General features: G+C 56.7%; 1 protein-coding gene across 1 annotated transcript in view; it reads right to left on the bottom strand.

Annotated features, from left to right (window-relative positions):
- The window catches only part of CNPY1 (canopy FGF signaling regulator 1), a 62,013-nt gene extending 57,926 nt beyond the window's left edge, over positions 1–4,087 (bottom strand). The window contains exon 1 of the mRNA XM_021078819.1: positions 3,972–4,087. The gene's annotated coding sequence lies outside the window, so the exon portion shown is untranslated. The remainder of the gene's footprint in view (positions 1–3,971) is intronic.

Genomic DNA, 14,486 nt, shown 5'->3' with positions numbered 1-14,486 from the left:
CCATTCAGACACCTGCTCTTCCCAGGAAGTGACAGAGTTCCCAGTCACGTGCTGGTTCCAACGCGACCACAGCGCCCCTGCCTGAGGGGGCTCTGCTGCCTCCATCCTGCCTGGGGTCGGGGGCTCTGCTGCCTCCATCCTGCCTGGGGGCTGTGTGTGGGGGTTCTGCTGCCTCCATCCTGCCTGTGGGGGGTGGGGGGGTGGCTCTGCTGCCTCCATCCTGAAACCCAGATTTATGAGCAGAGGCCCTGCATCTGCATTTCTCACTGGGCCTCGCGAGTTACACAGCTGGTCCCATCACCGGGGAGCTACGTGGCCAACAGCTGATCGCCGGCTCAGAGCAGGGGCCAGAGCAGAAGGCCAGGCCCCTGTGTCAGGCCAGCCCCGGACCTGGGGTCGGGAGGAGGTGGGCAGTCAGGTGGGGCCGTCAGAGAGCCCAGGGTGCGGCCCTGGCACCCTGGACAGTGGGCCCCGTGGGGAGATTGTTACCCTGTCACTGCCTCCCTAAGGACAGCTGATGCTGTCCACAGGTACGCGCGGGCCCCCAAGACGTGGGGTCCCCTGGCCAGGAAGATCCTGGGCTCAAACTGAGGTCGACCCAGGAAGGGTGGGGAAGCCAGGTGGAGAGCGCTGAGCTTCGCTGTGAAGAGGGAGGCTGAGGCCTTTCAGGGACAGGACCGGCAGCCGCTGCTGGTGGGTGGGAGGTGGAGGGAGAGCCAGGGCCCAGACGGCCTGCACTCGGGGAGGCCCGATGAACCACACTGAGCATTTCCAAGGGGAAGGCCTGGTGGGGACCCTGTCGGCTCTGGTCTCTTTGGAAAAGGCCGTCCCACGCACCAGGCTGAACTTCACTATTAGAGGGTGGCTTTCGACCCTCAAGGTCCCTACAAGTCACCTCCCCCCCAGGGAACCTGATCGGAACGGGGCCGATCTCTGCTCTGAATGAACTTGTTAAAGCATCTTTAGTGGAATGAAAACATTAGATCAATTCCTCGCAGCGATGCTTGTCACTAAATCAATAGCCTGTTTGGTCCATCCCGCTGACGGCTGCCACACACGCGGGAAGGTCTGTGAACAATTGGGGGGGTTGCGGGCCCTCCAGGACGCCGTGGGGAGAGGGCATGGGGGAGGGGAGAGATCCGGGAGGTGACGGGATGCTCCGGCGCCCCGAGAGCCCCAGGGACCGTGCAGGGGTCGGGACGAGCCACTCTGCGCGGGTTGCTCGTGCAGCTGGACGAGAGCAGCGTCTCCCCTGGCAGGAGTCTCACCACCCAGGCCACCTTTTTCTCTTCCCCACATGAGTCCAACAGACCAAAGAGAGAGGTTCGGGGAGAGGGGGCCTGGGGATAGCACTGACGGAAAGCCATCGTTTGCGGGGTAGGTGGAGGAAGTGGGTGGAGAGGTGAGGACAAAGCCTGCAGCGAGGTTGTGGCAGCTGGGGCTCAGGCTTTGGGAGCCTGGACCGAGTGGGGCTGGGCCAGGTGCAACCCCCAGACCCAATCCGGCCCTCTGCCGGGTTTTATAAATAAAGCGTTATTGGAACACAGGCCTGTTTGCCAAGTGAGGCCCAGGGGATGGCAGGACACCTGCAGGCTGCTGGTCCCACCCCCACCCCCCAGAGGACTGTAGAGGCGGGTACACCCCCACACTCATGCCACAGATGCTGGACACAGTCAGCCGTGACCTTGTGTGTCAAGCTATCGGCCTCTCCGACGGGGCCCCAGCAGCCCAGGAGGAGTCTGGGAAGCTGGCCAAGGGGGCAGCTTTCCTGCCTCTCACTGCTGGTTCTCCACCCAGAGCGAGGGTGGCCCGCTTGCCCCTGCCCCGGGGAAAGAGTCCCGGGTTCGAGTCTTTGGGGGACAGAACTGGGTGAATTACTTGAAGATAGGGGCAGCCGTTAGCATCCGCTGCTGGGGCTGGGGTTCAGGGCCGTCTGTGTGAGAGAGAGACAGGGACTCAACCAGACAAAGGGTCGCTACCCCCGCCCCTGCCTCCCAGGTTCCCCTAAGTGAGCTGGGCTCTAATGGAAAGAACAGCTGAAGGAGAATTAAAAAGAGCAACGCAGAAAGAGGAAACCCTGACAGGGGATCTTCCCCAGAGGAGCCAGGCTGGAGGGTGAGCCCCACGCAGGGCCCTCCCCAGCCTGGGGGCACCTAGACCCACCCCTGGTGACTTCATTGGTAAGTAAAACTTTTTTTTTTTTTTTTTTTTTTTGTCTTTTTACCTTTTCTAGGTCTGCTCCTGCTACATATGGAGGTTTCCAGGCTAGGGATTGAATCAGAGCTGTAGCCACCAGCCTACACCACAGTCACAGCAACGCAGGATCCGAGCCGCGCCTGCAACCTCCACCACAGCTCACAGCAACGGCGGATCCTTCACCCACTGAGCCAGGCCAGGGATCAAACCCGCAACCTCATGGTTCCTAGTCGGATTCATTAACCACTGAGCCATGATGGGAACTCCCAAGTAAAACATTTTGAATATCCCCAATATATGTCTATTTGACATGCTATCCGTGTGTGCTAAAATACGTTTATATACCACGTAGTGTGTTGAGATCAAATACACCCAAACAGACGCACTGCCATGTCCCTCTGCCAGCCCTCTGGGGCTTCCCAGCTCCTTCCCCCGCTTGCCCTGCTGGGCGCCCCCACGGCCCCGAGACCCTGAACGGGCCAGGCAGCCCTGCTTTCCACCACTCTCCGTAATGGGTTTCTGAGTACGAGTTCATTTGAAGAGAAGGATCTGTGGCCCCCAAGAACTTCGAAAGCCACGGCTCTGGAACATCCAGAGGGGCTCTGTTTTGGTTGGAAATTACTCTGCCCTAGATCACCCGACAAGTAATCTTTCTCTCTTCAAGAATTGCAGGGGGTTCCCTGGCCTGGGTTACAGGTTTGCCTTTTAGCAGGAACTTTCTGGAGGTGATGCTTTAGGGTAAAAGCACTGGGTACTGGCAAAGGATGATGTGTTTGGGGTCGGGGAGATCTTTTGCTTCATCTGAACTCACCCACCTCAGGGTGCCTGTGGATTATGGGTGTGGGTGGGGTGGGTGGGGATCAGCTCTGAGGCTGCAGGGAAAAGACTCAGCTGACGCCCCAAGGGACCCCCGCCTTGGGGGCTGTGACACCGGTCTTCCTCTGTACCCCACCCCCCTGCCCCGCTTTCACTCCGTGGCCCCCCGCTCAGTGTCCTTCTGTTTTAGCTCCGTGGCTCCAGCCCACCTGCCCCTGGGGACGCTGCTCCCAGCCCCGGGGCCTCACACCATGCCTGGGGGATTCCTTCCCCCACCCTGCCCCGACCCCATCCTGGAAACCAGCAGGGAAGCCCACCCAGGTCTGCGGAGTGTCCTTTAACTGCCAGGAGTCCAGAGCCAACCAGACATACCCAGAAGCTTCTGCCCCATCCTGTCCCCACCTCAATGGTCGGTCAAAGCACCCGTTCTCCTCACCCAGATCCCCCGACTCTCGTGGGTCACGTGCATCACCTCAGTGTGCCCAAAAGGACACCCCTTCTCCTTTTGTCCTTTAAATGACTGAAAAAAACTAAAAACCACCTGCAGATTCCAGAGTCCAAAGGGCAGATTTACAGCCAGAAGACCTGGGCACACGTTTATTCAAATCAGTTGTAACTAACTGGTACCCAACAGTAGTAGCCCCATAAGAGGTGTCCCCCAAGCACTCCAGGGCCAGCCTGCCCCCCACAGCAGAGAAGGCATCCCAGGCCCCCGAGCCGGCGCCAACAGAGCCTCGAGACCTGAGGGCCCAGGCACCTGCTGGTGCTGGCAGAGGGGTGCAGCCGGATCTCCAAAGCAGCTGTCCCTGGACCCAGACCCGGGCCAGTGGGGCTGGGCCGAAACCCCAGAGAGCATCTAGTTTTGGGTGCCGGGCACAGGTAAGGTGGCTGTCCAGGGTTTGTGCCGGTAGGGAAGCTCTGGCTCCTGCACCTCGGCCTCTGCGACCCCTTGCACTCACCTCCACAGAATACGTTTTCCTGGGGGTCCCAGGTGGCCGTCGGCCACGCCAGCAGGGCCAGCAAGGCCACAGGCAGCAGCGCGGGCCCCATTCTTGCAGCAGGCCTTCTTCTAGCGTCTGGCCTCTGGGCGCCCCGCAGGGAGTGGCAGCAGAGGTCCAGCCCCCACCCCCACCCCGCGTTGCCCGGGAGACCGGTGCCCTCCCTGCAGGTGCAGCACCTGCCGGGCATCCAGGTGCGCAGCAGCCTTGACCCCACCCCCACCCCAGTCCCCAGCACCACGCCAGCCACCAGCCCCATCCGGGGTCCCCATCCCCCTCCCGGATGTCCAGTCTCCTTCCCAAGTCTCCCGTCTCCCATCCCTTGGCCCCCACGCCCACCCCACGTCCCCACAGCTCCAGCCCTGAGCGTCAGCTTTTCCCGTGCAGAGTCCCTGGGAGCCACAGCCGCTCCGGTGCACACCCCCCTGCATGCCGGTGAAAGCGGGAGTTCCCTCGGGTCACTTGGCCCCGATGGGCCTTGTTCTCAAAGCTGCTGCAACAAGCACAAGGATTGTCCTCCCGGGGGTTCTGAGAAGGCCACAGTCACCCCCCCCCCCCACCACGCCAGGCTCTGAGAGGATGCTGGCCCTTCCTTTCCCAGTCCTCCCTATCCCTTGGCCTGCTCTCCACCGTGCCCGGTCCCCTTCCCTTTCGTCCTGTCCCTTCCCACCCGGTCCCCACCCACCCCAAGAGCTCCTTCGAAAGGGGCCATCAGGGCAGCCTTGGTTGCAAATGAATCTCATGAAAATCCCTGTAGGCAAAGCAGCCAGATGGGGGCCCTGGGTAACCGGACCTCCTTGCCTGGCCTCAGCCCTCCCCGCCCTGCCGCTGGAGAGAGGAGGATGGGCCTTTTGGTTCAGTGAAGGAAATGCTTTTTTTATTTGTTATTTATTTTTATTTAATTATTGTTATTATTATTATTTTGCCACCATGAGGCATATGGAGTTCCCGGTCCAGGGATCAGATTCGAACCACAGTTCTGACCTAGGCTGCAGCTGTGACAATGCCAGATTCTTAACCCGTTGTGCCGGGCCAGGGAATCGAACCTGCTCCCTGATGCTCCAGAGACTCTGCCGATCCTGTTGTGCCACAGCGGGAACGCCAATGCTTTTAAAATTTCCTCCAAATACTCTAATTTCCTCCACATTCACCTGACCTCCGTCTTCTCTGAGGGCACAGAAAGTGCCAACTGTGCAGTTTGAGTGTGAGCACCTGGTGTCTGAAACAAGGCTGGCCCACCGAAGGGGAGAGGCGGGAGTATTTCCAGGGAAGGGAGTGAAAGGGGAGCGTTGAAAGAAAGAGATAAAAAAGGAAACGGTGAGAAAGCGGAGGGAGGCACGTCCCAGGACCACCGGGTAACCACAGCCCCATCCAGACGGGCCGGCGCTCCAGGGAGCCCTGGTACATTGTAGTGGAGAACGCTACTTGGAAACAAAGTTTGGGGGTACTCGATGTTTATTCCTTTGGGGGGGGGGTCACTGGTCCCAGGATCTCTGGGAGAAAGATGAGGAAATCTGTGTGCAAAGCACCATGCAGCACTCACGCAGACACATGTGGCTGCATCTTACCACCGTGCAGACATGCTCACCTGTGCACGCGCACACACACGCACACACACACGCGCCCCTCGGCACAGCAGTGTCTAGATGGAAGAGTGGCCACTCGTGCCAGCAGCACGATCCCGCCCTCAGGCTCCTCCTACCGCCCTCCCTTGCTGGTACGTAGGTCTCGCCTCTGACAGCTGGGAACCGGGCTCCTATTTGCCTCCTAATGTCTCTGCTGCCCCGTTCTCCTGCAGATGTCCCTGAGCGTCCGGTCACCCTCGTGGCCCTGCTGCCCACCCCTTGGTCCCCAGCTGTGTCATGCGGTCAGGACTTAAAGAACAGGGCTTGGTTTGGAGGAATGCTAGCCTCCTGTTACACTCATCCTCTCGGCAGAGTCTGCATTCCACAGACGGCAAAGGAGCCTAAGGGAGGCTTGGTCATTTGCCTGCGTGCATGCGTTTGCCTGCCGGGGACCAGGATTTTCTTTGCAATCGGGGCAGCGGTGTGCCCAGCCATAGGATTCCAGTTTTGAGTCCCCTTGCTCCCAGGCATGGCCACCGGGCTAAGCTGTGGCCAGTGGGACGTGGTAGGAGTTGGGAGGGAAAAACTCACTCAAAGCAGGACGGCTGCCCTGGGCCCTTCCTACCTCTCCTTTGTTCTCCTTGTCTCTTCTCTGGGATGTGGACGCGGTGGCTGCAGGCCTCCCGCAGGCCTCCTGGGCCCTGAGGCAGCCTTGAGGCTGGAGCAGATGCAGGGCCAGAGCCAGAGCCCCCGATCTTGATGCCTTCAGGCAGCTTCCAGACCAGCCTGTGACGGCTGACTTTGACCTTCTTTTAACACAGAAGTTCATTTCCACCGAGGGCTAAGCCGTTGTTAGTTTTAGTACATGTGGCTAGAAGCTGAATGAAATTCCCAACCAAAGCAGAGCAAAGCAATCCCCGCCACCTCCGTTTGAGAGTCTACTAAGGCCATAGTGCAGAAGTGGAGAGCCCAAGGTCCCCTGCCCCTTGGTCCAGCTGATAGGAAACGGGGGGACACCCAGTTTCAGAGGAACTGGTCAGCAAGCTGGGCTGGGCCAGTGCAGTTTGCAGGAGCAAGAGCCAAGGGCCTTGCTGGGGAGCCGGGAGGAAGAGAGGAGAATGGAGCAGGGGGCCAGGTCCCACGCCACCCCAGGTGCGACAGCCTTCTAAACCCCACCCGGCCTGGCTTCCCTTCCTCAGCACCAGGGCTCTCTGGACCCATAACAAACATCCAGTTTTCTTTTACCTGCGGGCCCACCATCCACCTGTCACACAGCCTAGAAACCAGCAAGCTGTCCCTAGCCCCTACCTCTCCCTGAGACCCTGTATCTGATTCATTACCAGTCCTCCTGATTTTGTGTCCCGAACATTCCTAGAACAGGTCTCCCCTCCAGCTCCACCACCACCACCTCTCCAAGCAGCATCCTTCCGGCCCGCAGCTCCAGGAATCCTGGCTGGTGTGCCTACGGCCCCTGGACCACCTGACCTCTCCCTGTGCGTGGTCAGAGAGAGCTTTCCACAAACAAGCCTTAGGCTATGATGAAGGAGGTGTTTCCAGAAGGATATTCAATAAATGGTCTCAGGATACATGGCACACCAGGAAAGGTTCCAGATGGATCTGGAAACAAAATCAGACAAATAATAGAAGAAGTTATAGAATAATTTTTTTTATACAGCTGAAGAATGGAACAGGCCTTTCTAATAATTACCAAAAGAAAACCCCCCCAAACAAGAGAGAAAGTACCCCATTTTAAAAAAACAGGGAGTTCCCTTTGTGGCTCAGCAGTAACAAACCTGACTAGTATCCATGAGAACCAGAGTTCGATCCCTGGCCTCGCCCAGTGGGCTAAGGATCCGGCGAGCTGTGGTGTAGGTCGCAGATGCAGCTCAGATCCTGCATTGCTCTGGCCTAGGCCGGCAACTGCAGCTCCAATTCAACCCCTAGCCTGGGAATTTCCATATGTCGAAGGTTGCAGCGCTAAAAGGACAACAACAACAAATCATTCGGCTGGAAGCAGAGGATTTGGGGCCATAAAACCCTCTGGACAATACTGACATTATGCCTTTCTCCAGACCCACAGAAGGTACAGCTCTAGGAGTGAAGCTGGATAAAAACCGTGGATTTCCAGTGATGATGACGTGTGAATGCGGGTGCATCAGTTGGAACAAATAAACCAATTACACACATGTGGGGATGCTAATGGGGGTGAGACTGTGCATTTGTGGGGGCAGGGGGACATGGGCAATCCTTGCAATTCTGCTTAGTATTGCTGTGAACCTAAAATTGCCCCCCAAATGAAGCCTATTAAAAAACAAAAAAGTAGGAGTTCCTGCTGCAGCACAAGGGGATTGGTGGCGTCTTGGGAACACTGGGATGCAAGTTCGATCCCCAGCTCAGCACAGTCGGTTAAGGATGTGCTGTTGCCACAGCTGCAGCTTTGGTTGTGACTATGGCTCGGATCTGATCCCTAGACCCAGACTCCATGTGCTGTGGGGCAGCCAAAAGCAGAGAAAATAAAATAATAAAATAAAATAAAACAAACAAAATAAAATCTAGCAAGCTAATTGAAAACTGAGTGGGGATTTGAACAAAAAGACTAGCAAAATTTAAAAAGCTGAATCAGAAAAGATGGGGGAGGAGTTCCTGTCATGGCTCAGCCATTCACGAATTTGACTAGCATCCATGAGGACGTAGGTTCGATCCCTGGCCTCGTTCAGTGGGTTAAGGATCTGGTGTTGACGTGAACTGTGGTGTGGGTCACAGACATGGCTTGGATCCTGCATTGCTGTGCCTGTGGTGTAGGCCGGCAGCTACAGCTCCAATTTGACCCTAGCCTGGGAACCTCCCTATGCCGTGGGTGCAGCCCTAAAAAGCAAAAAAAAAAAAAAAAAAAAAAGAAAAGGGATGAAATGAAACACTGGTGGGAGTGGAAGCAGATTGGACTCAGCAGAAGGCATCTGCTCACATCTGAATAGTCACTTAAATCACAAGTCCACACTGATTCCATTTTGCACCTGTGCACGGGTGTCTGTGGCCCAGACCCAAACAGGCCACACACACACACATGCACAGGTGCAAATGACACGTGTAGAAAGTCATCCGTTGCAGCGTTATTGGAGCAACCACGACTGGAAGCAACTACCCATGATTAGGAAGTGGTTACCGCACAGGTGCAATGAACTGTTCTGTCAGGAAAGACAGAAATCTCATGAATAATGATGGCATAATCCTCAAAATAGATGTTTAAATTTTTTAAAAAGTTACAAACCATTGTTATAACGTAGTATGTTACCCTATGGAAAAATACAGTGTTTCTGGAAGGATACTAAAATACTCTTTTGTTTGGTCTTTTTGTCTTTTTAGGGCCACGCCTGCGGCATATGGAGGTTCCCAGGCTAGGGGTCCAATCAGAGCTGTAGCTGCCGGCCTACACCACAGCCACAGCAACACCAGATCCAAGCCACGTCTGCAACCTCCATCACAGCTCATGGCAATGCCAGATCCTTAACCCACTGAGCAAGGCCAGGGATCAAACCTACAACCTCATGGATGCTAGTTGGGTTGGATAACTGCTGAACCACGATAGGAATTCCCTAAGAGAGTCTTAATATCCATCTATCTGGGTAGGAAAATTGGTAGCTGGAGACTCAAATAAGAAAGGATGTAGCCGCTGCAGCCTTGGAACTCCCCAGGTGACAGGAGTGGGTGTGTGACTCAAGGTGGCCCTGAGAGTTTATGCCAATCGGGGAACCCAGACTTTCAGGAAGGGGTTGGTCACTAGAGGACCAACTATTAGACTGGTGAGATCCTGCTGTATAGCACTGGGAACCATATCTAGTGACTTATGCTGGAGCGTGATAATATGAGAAAAAAAATGTATGTGTGACTGGGTCACCTTGCTGTCTAGCAGGAAATTGACAGACCACTGTAAACCAGCTAGGATGGAAAAAATAGAAATCATTAAAAAAAATTTAGACTGGTTAGAGGGTGAGGGCTTTGAGTCACGTGCTCTCAGCCCCTCCTCTGACTCCCCCCTCCCCGGGGAGGAAGGGGGCTGGAGAGGGAGCTCGGTGTTGCAGGTGGAGAGCCAGCACTCCTGCTACATAAAGAAACACCCGTAACAACTCTGGACACTGGAGCTCAGGGCTGCTTCTGAGCTGACGCACACTGGCACGCAAGGAAGGCACTGCACCCCAGCTCCACCCAGAAAGGTGGGGGGCTCTGGGTTTGGGACCCTCCCAGATCTTGCCCTGTGTGTCTCTCCATTTGGCTGGTCCTGTGTGGTGTCCTTTATGATAAAACTGAATCATAAGCACAGCACTTGCCAGAGTTCTATGGATCATTCTAGTGAATTATCAAACCTGAAGGGAGTCGTGGGCACCCGGAGATACGGAGAGAGTTTGTCAGAATTCTGGGTGGCCTGGGGACCCCGTGGGTGGCTGGTGTCTGCAGAGGCAGTCTTTTGGAGGAGGATGAGCTTTTGCTGTAACTATTTGTACTTTTTTTTTTTTTTTTTGGTCTTTTTGCCATTTCTTGAGCTGCTCCTGTGGCACATGGAGGTTCCCAGGCTAGGGGTTGAATTGGAGCTATAGCTGCCGGCCTACGCCACAGCCACAGCCTTGTGGGGTCTGAGCCACGTCTGCGACCTACACCACAGCTCACGGCAACGCTAGATCCTTAACCCACTGAGCAAGGCCAGGGATGGAACCTGCAACCTCATGGTTCCTAGTTGGATTGGTTAACCACTGAGCCACGACGGGAACTCCAATTTGTACTTTTTTTTAAAGAATATTTCCTATTTACAACTAAAATACATAAAATTGAAAGCAAGGTATTTTGAACTCTAGGCAAGAAACAAATGGCTGTCCATGAAGGCGTGGTCAAAACCCGAAGCAAACGAGAATGAAGCAGAATTTTGAGCAGCGAATGGACCTTAAGAAAAAAGACTTTTCTCCGTTGATTCGTGGTGGGACGGTCCCCGTGGAGGGGTGAGAGGTGAACACGTCACTGCATTGTGTATCCTTGGCAGCTTTCTGCTTTCATCCTCTGTCTGATCTCGCTGAGCCTGGAGCACACAGACCGCTGGTCCCTCCAAGTCAGACATGCTGCAGCCGCCCGGCGCGATGCACCTGCAGAACTGCGCAGGCGGGAAAGGGATTCCCACTTCTCAGAAGCTGGTCCCCAGCCTGGAGACGCCAGCCTGGGGCGTGTTGGATGTCACCACCACGGAGAGGAAAGCCTTGTCCGAAGCAGCACAGGAGCTGGAGAAGCAGGGGCACAGGGGGGCGGGGGCAGCCGGCCCTGCAGCAAACCCTCCCCGCCTGGCCCAGCAGCACCCCCATCCTTCCGCTCTCCAGCTTTTTCCTCCTTTTTGCACCCTTGCGTCTCCTTTTCTTGCTGCACAAAACAGACAAAGAGAAGGAAAGCGCTTAGCTGGTCGTTTCCCCAGGCCACGGGGAATCATGGGGCCCAAAGCTGGGCAGAGCTGGGAGACAACCGAATCTGTTTTGGGGACAACCCCAGAGCCATGTGGTGTGATCATGCCGGGCTGGGTGTGGGTGTCAGTTTCTGACTCACCGGGTTAACCTGGGCGCATTCTCCGAGGTAGTTACCTGTGCCAGGTGGGCGTGTAGTCGTCCTTTCCTGTGGGTGAGACACGTGGCCGACGTGGCCCACCTGCTGAGGCATCTCCGCCCTCTGCTGTCCCCCACTACCCCCCCAGCCCTGGTCAGGTGTCCACAGAGAGGCCCACCCTCTGTCCTGTGCAGAGTCCCTCTGGTCACATCCTGACTCCCCTGTCCTGGCAACTTCCCGGAGCAGCAGGAGTCCCGGGTGGCCTCCACATCCCAGCCTCACCAGAAACACCCTCCTCGGGTATTGCCACTGCCCCTCCCGTCCGGGCCGAGGGACAGCTCTGGGGCAGAGGAGAGACCCGATGCCCTCTCCTCCTCCTCCTCTTCATCTCACACCACTTACCTGGGCATCAGAGCCTCGATTTTGCCAGGGACACCCTAGCATTTCCGTAGCCATTGCCACTTCTGGTTCCTCCTGGAAGGGCCTCAGGACTTAGTTTGGGGCTGGGTGGGGCCTGAGCCCTGGGAGAAACACTGCCTGGTCCCCCCATACCCTCCCATCAGCCAGAAGAGCCGAGTCCTGTCTGGACCTGCTGCCCTGGCGGCTGCGAGGCTGAAGGGTCCTGGTTGTGCTTAAATAGCATCAAGTATTCGAGTTAGATGTAAGGTGAGTCCCTCCTCTGAACTTGATAAGCGGCGATCAAGGACCCCAGTGGTGTTCCCTGGAGCCTTCAGAACAGCATCCTGGGGCAGGGGGAGGTGCATACCCAAGGTGGCCCCAGCTCTTTGCCGGAAGTGACAGACCCTCCTGCGTGCTGGGTCCTGGGGACACCAGAGGAGAGGACAGCTCGCTTGCTGCCCGTCCACCAGCCTCTCCTTGAGTCATGAATCCTCGCCTTGTCCCTTGTCACCTGCTGAGCGAGCAAAGGGTGCTCATGCTGCTCTCAAGGTGAACAGGTCTCGGGAAGAGAAGGCCCCTCGTTACCCTGGGCTGGGAGGTGTGCGGGCCGGGGACGTGCTTAAGCTGCCTGGACACGTCTGGAGCTGGAGAGGCTGCCCTCTTGGGTGCCACCTGCCAGGAAGAGGCCTTACCCTGCAGGTGTCGCTTTTGCTGGGGATAAGACCCACCCGTCACACTGTCGGTGTAGGTGCTGCTGGAAGAAGCAACACAGAAGGAGCCCTGGAATTTTCCAAGGCACAGCGTGTGAGGCCTCAGCCTCCACTGGCCTCTCGCAGCTCTGGGCTGCAGGGGTAGCGGCTGATGCCAGAGAACCTGGCAGGTGCAAGCTGCCTCCCTCCTTGCTGCCCCAAAAGCTGTGTGAACCTATGATCCTGCGTCCAAACCAACGTCAGTGCCAAGTGGCCATCTCCACTCAAAACCAGTGTATTCCATTTTCCCTGGACCCCGTCATCTTGTATCAAGGCAGCGCTTCATGCAGAAAGGGTTTTTGTGGCAAGATAGGGCTGAGGGTTGACCCTCAAGGCAAGAGATCGTGTTGGAGGAAAAAGCCCCTCTGAGATTGAAGGCACCACCTCATTTCCTGGGACAGATATTTCTCTTTCTCGGAATTGTTTTGTCTCTTTTACTCAGCCTGGAAACCTCCTGGGCCAGTGTGGCCCCTGCCCCCAGGCAGAGCAACAATAATATTCGATGGCTTTAAAGGAACTCGCTGAGCAGAGAGGCCCTGGGGATGATGGGAGCAGAAGACGGCAAGACAGCCCACCTGCCCCCTGCTGGACCCCTCCCTGTGCAGACGGGATGGGAGCCCCCTGGGGTGTCCTGGGGACCCCTCTCCTCTGCACCTGCACCCGCCCCAGCTTTGCTTCTAAGAAGCACCGTCCTTCACTTTAGCAGAACCCTGTGGAGCAACAGTCCTGGAAAATCAACTTGGCCGAGAAGCCAAGAACTGAGCTTTCACTTTGGGGCAGGAGAGACGGATGAGGGCTCTCCTCCAGCCCGGCCTCTGGAAGGGGAGCAACAGAGCCCAGGAGCCTCCGCCTCCCTTCTCTTTTCTTTCTTAAATATATTCGACCGAAGGCCTTCTCTTGTGACCCTGGTTGCTGCAGGGGTGCCGGTTTGACCCCTGGCCTGGGAACTTCCACATGCTGCAAGTGTGGCCAAAAGGAAAAAAAAATCCATTCACCAGAGAGACTGAAAATCAGAGGCTGATTTTCTGGGAGAAATCCTGTCAACTCTGGAGCTTGTCACACAGGGCCTGGAGAGGCAGGTGGGCTCGAAACTGGAGATGCAGGTGGAGACTCAGGCCTCACGGGGGCAGTGCCCACGGGAGAGCCAGGAGGTGGCGGAGGGGGACCGAGGGAGCAGGGGCAGTGGTGGGGGTACACAAAGTCTGAGCTCCTATCTCCTGGCCCCAGAGCTGGACCAGGGTCCTCAGGGTGCCCACAGCAAACAAACAGCAGGTGCAAACTGGGCGAGTCAAGGAGACTTTCCTGAAAGGCTGGGCACTGGGCAGGGCTTTCGCAAAGCAGGGGGGCCATGCAGCCTCTGGGTGGTGACCGGCCCTGAGCCCAAAGCAGGGGCTGGAACCTGGGGAGGACAGTGGCAGGGGACTCAGCTGTTGACAGTGACCTTCAGCAGAGAGAGGTTTGCCACCTGTACCAGCCCACGAGGAGGGCACCAGAAAAACAGCCGTCTTGCGGCCCCTGCCCACTGCCCTCACCAGCCCTGGAGGACATGGAGCCTCCAGGGCAGCAGGATGGAGGGAGGGGCTGGGGAGGGGATGAGATGTGCCCCTCGGGGGACACAGGCCACTTCCTTCCTGGACCCCTCTAAACAGTCCTTCTGTCCCCCGTCCCCTCTTCTCCCGGTCCTTATTCCTCCCCTCTGTCACTGCCGCCTCTTCCAGGCTCCCATGCCAAGCTGCTCCTGCTCCATCTTTCAAAATCAAGAAGGTTGCCCACCGTCCAGTTCCACAAAAACCGTGTCACTGGCCACGGCGGCGGCCCACCCACCGAACACCCCCAAAGGAATTCAAGGGGAGACCAGGATGGGGCCCGCTGTGCTCTGGGAAGAACAGCAGAACCAGCCCTCAGACACTTAGATGTTTTCAGGAGAAGATCTGTGAACCAAGATTCTTGCATCTTCCCACACTCAGAAAAGCAAAACTTTAAAATCATACCCGAGATGTCTGCTCTTATGACGGCAGGAAACCTCGTCCCGACATGTGTGCAATTCCCCTTCTCCAAAATCACCCGTGTCCTCACCCTCCCCACCTTCTCAGAGGAGGTCCTCAGAGCCCCTGAGAGCCTGTCTCCCAGGCTCTAGTCCTCAGGAAGCCCCCAAGCAAAAGTGAACCCACGGCTCCACGTCGTGTGTT

Source organism: Sus scrofa, chromosome 18 (genome assembly GCF_000003025.6).
Source record: "Sus scrofa isolate TJ Tabasco breed Duroc chromosome 18, Sscrofa11.1, whole genome shotgun sequence".
Lineage (NCBI taxonomy): Eukaryota > Metazoa > Chordata > Mammalia > Artiodactyla > Suidae > Sus > Sus scrofa.
The sequence above is the reverse complement of the archived record's forward strand: the minus strand, read 5'-3'. Positions and strand labels throughout refer to the sequence as shown.